The sequence below is a fragment of the Manacus candei genome, unplaced genomic scaffold (assembly GCF_025592945.1).
Source record: "Manacus candei isolate 608988 ecotype Guabito, Panama unplaced genomic scaffold, ASM2559294v1 h1tg000140l, whole genome shotgun sequence".
NCBI classification, from domain to species: domain Eukaryota; kingdom Metazoa; phylum Chordata; class Aves; order Passeriformes; family Pipridae; genus Manacus; species Manacus candei.
In genome coordinates, this window is record NW_026138188.1 from 73,640 (window position 1) to 77,500 (window position 3,861).

The following is a 3,861-nucleotide window of genomic DNA, read 5'->3' on the forward strand; positions in this document are numbered from 1 at the left end:
AGGAGTGACTTAATGAGCCTGAATTTCTGCTGCTCCTGTTAGTTTGGTAAATAGAAGTAATTCAGTAGAAAAATCAGAATTTTTCATTTACCCTTTCAGCTCCTTCACAAAATTAAGGTTGTCAAAAATCTAGAGGGGCTTAAAAAAGTTCTGATTTTACTAATTTTTCTGCTACAGTGATAACAAAAATCTGGTCTGAGGGCATCAAAAGTTCAATGGCAAATTCCAGTGTCTAGTCCCATGGAAGACACCTGATGGGCTGAGCTGTGCAAGGGAAGCACAGCACTGTCAGAGATTTCATTCAGCTGCAGTCATGGCTATTAGTTGTCTAATTTTCAGAAGCAGCAAATTCACTAATGGTTTAAATTTATATATAAAATACTGGAGTGCTACCCTGACTCTTTTTCTTATCACCAGTTATAGGAGCAGATGGGAAGGATGTGTTGGCTTCTAGGAGAAAAGAAGCAAATTGGTTTTCATGCATCACAAAGAGCATCAAAAAAGACAAGGAAGTCTTGAAAATAAATATATACACTTACTGGAGCAATGGATATGAACTTTAGCGTATAAGGTGCCCTTAGAGGAAAGAGAGAATTAGGCACAGAAAGTCAAAAGTAATATGAAATGGTTTTATTTTTTTAATATAAGAGATACCAAGCTATTAAAACCTGGATTGATAACCAAAAAAGTACTGCCTCTTCCCCTGTTTCTTATACTTCCACAAGGCAAATTACCTGGAGAAAAATCAAACCCAAAATCTCAGTATCTTAAATACGTAGAGATGGCTGGTTGCATTTTCTTGCTGTAATAATAATAGGTTCAAACTGAAAAATACAAAGTCTCAGGCCCAGGCAGTTCTGTACCACATTTAAGCAGGGTTTGTTTTATTTGTGGGGGTGAGGATGGTGGTGTCAGTTTTATTCCTCAGAATCTCTGATTTAATCAAAACAACTGAAAAGAGAATAATTCATTATGAACAGCTTTCATGAGGAAAACGGACATGAAGGTGGGATATAGCTTGGTCAGAGTTAGGACAAAATTAATACCTGTTGATGAAGACCTGAATATTTATACCACCTTCTAAATGGATTAAGCCTTCTCTGGAGAATTCACTTCCCCTAATTTTAGGGATCTGTAACAGAGTCCAGACCGTCTTACACAGAAATATGAATTTTAACTTATGATTCATCCAGCATATTTAAATCTCTGCCTTTGCAGGGGTGAATCAGGCCATGAGTCTCAGGGACTCTGTTGGTGAGATCTGCAAAGGGAGTTTTTGTTGAATAACTCAGATACTGACATAGAAAATTAAATCAATCGTCCATCCCAATGGTTTGGAATGTGATTGTCAGCTAAATTATCTGGTTGAATATCCATTAACCCTTGTGCTTTGGAAATTCTCTCCCTGACTCCAGAAGGAACCTCATTCCAGTTATTTATGAGGAACTGACATTGGAAGAACAGCCCAGTTGCTGCAATGCCTTGTTCCTTCGGGATGTGAGCAGTAAGTCCCACATGGGCCAGTAGTGTTCCCTTGGAGCTGTAACTCCTGACCTCTGTGAGGTAAAGGGTTGTCAGCAGGTCAAGGAACACAATCCTTCCCCTCTACTCAGTACTGGTGAGGACATCCCTGGAGTCTCATGCTGCGTTCTGGACTCGTTGGAACAAGGTACAATAGACGAGTGTAATCAAAACTAGTTCTCTATTCCAAATAGACAAAAAAATTAGGGAGTTTATCCCAAATAGACTAAACCCCGTGTGTTTAGTCTCACATGTCACACAACTGGAACCAGATAGTGGATCAAGGGTTTGACTTGATGATCTCGGAGGTCCTTTCCAACCCGGCTGATTCTATGATTCTAAAATGTTGTGCAAGTTTCGAGCTGGCTTCCCGCCAAGCCCCCATAACTCGACAACAAGGACCCGTTTCCCAGAGAGGGAAGAGAAAAGAAATGACCCAAGCAGCCAAAGCTATAGCAGAAATATATACATATATATATTTTACATATGGGACAGATACACACAACGAGAATACCACACACCACAACTCCAGAAATCCCAAACAGCTCCCAAAAAGGGAAGAGGGGGAGGGAGAAGGGAGAAGGACTCCTGATTTTTATTCTCATAGGGTCCTCTCCTGATTTTAATTTTTTTAGTCCCTTCTCCTGATTTTAATTCCCTTAGGCTCCTCTCCTGATTTTAATTTTTTGACTCTTCTCCTGATTTTTATTCTCATAGAGTCCTCTCCTGATTTTAATTTTTTTAGGCTCCTCTCCTGATTTTAATTTTTTTAGACTCTTCTCCTGATTTTTATTCTGATAGAATCCTCTCCTGATTTTAATTTTTTAGACTCTTCTCCTGATTTTTATTCTCATAGGCTCCTCTCCTGATTTTTATTTTATTAGGTTCCTCTCCTGATTTTTATTCTCATAGGCTCCTCTCCTGATTTTAAATTTTTTAGGTTCATCTCCTTTTTTTTTATTCTTTTGGACTCCTCTCCTGATTTTAGTTTTTTTGGGCTCCTCTCCTGTTTTTAGTTTTTTTAGGTTCCTCTCCTGACTTTTATTCTCTTGGGTTCCTCTCCTGACTTTTATTCTCATAGACTCCTCTCCTGATTTTTATTCCCATAGGTTCCTCTCCTGATTTTAATTCTCTTAGGCTCCTCTCCTGATTTTAATTTTTTAGACTCCTCTCCTGATTTTAATTTTTTTACGCTCCTCTCCTGATTTTTATTCTCATAGACTCCTCTCCTGATTTTAATTTTCTTAGGTTCTTCTCCTTATTTTTATTCTCCTAGACTCCTCTCTTGATTTTTATTTTTTCAGACTCCTCTCCTGATTTTAATTTTTTTAGGTTCCTCTCCTGATTTTTATTCTCATAGGCTCCTCTCCTGATTTTAATTTTTTTATGCTCTTCTCCCGATTTTTATTCTCATAGGTACCTCTCCTGATTTTAATTTTTTTAGGCTCTTCTCCTGATTTTATTCTCATAGACTCCTCTCCTGATTTTAATTTTTTTAGGCTCCTCTCCTGATTTTCATCCTCATAGGTTCCTCTCCTGAATTTTATTCTCATAGGCTCCTCTCCTGTTTTTAATTTTCTTAGGCTCTTCTCCTTATTTTTATTCTCATAGACTCCTCTCCTGATTTTAATTTTTTTAGGCTCCTCTCCTGATTTTCATCCTCATAGGTTCCTCTCCTGAATTTTATTCTCATAGGCTCCTCTCCTGTTTTTAATTTTCTTAGGCTCTTCTCCTTATTTTTATTCTCATAGACTCCTCTCTTGATTTTTATTTTTTCAGGCTCCTCTCCTGATTTTTATTCTCATAGGTTCCTCGCCTGATTTTTATTCTCATAGGCTCCTCTCCTGATTTAAATTTTTTTAGGTTCTTATCCTGATTTTAATTCCTGTAGGTTCCTCTCCTGATTTTTATTCTGATAGGATTCTCTCCTGATTTAAATTTTTTAGGCTCCTCTCTTGTTTTTAATTTTTTTAGGATCCTCTCCTGATTTTAATTTTTTTAGTCTCTTCTCCTGATTTTAATTCCCTTAGGCTCCTCTCCTGATTTTAATTTTTTTACGCTCTTCTCCTGATTTTTATTCTCATAGGGTCCTCTCCTGATTTTAATTTTTTTAAGCACCTCTCCTGATTTTTATTCTCATAGGCTCCTCTCCTGATTTTAATATTTTTAGGATCTTCTCCTCTTTTTAATTTTTTTATGCTCCTCTCCTGATTTTTATTTTTTTTAAATCTCCTCCCCTGATTTTTATTCTCATAGGCTCCTCTCCTGATTTTTATTACGTTCCTCTCCTGATTTTTATTCTCATAGGCTCCTCTCCTGATTTTAATTCCCTTAGGTTCC

The 3,861-nt window shown here is 37.2% G+C and overlaps 1 long non-coding RNA gene across 1 annotated transcript in view; it reads left to right on the top strand.

Moving 5' to 3' along the window:
• The first annotated feature begins 2,717 nt into the window (after positions 1 to 2,717).
• LOC127462819 (uncharacterized) overlaps positions 2,718 to 3,861 on the top strand; it is a 1,807-nt gene continuing 663 nt past the window's right edge. The window contains exons 1-2 of the long non-coding RNA XR_007900565.1: positions 2,718 to 2,769; positions 3,329 to 3,384. This is a non-coding gene — a long non-coding RNA (uncharacterized LOC127462819). The remainder of the gene's footprint in view (positions 2,770 to 3,328; positions 3,385 to 3,861) is intronic.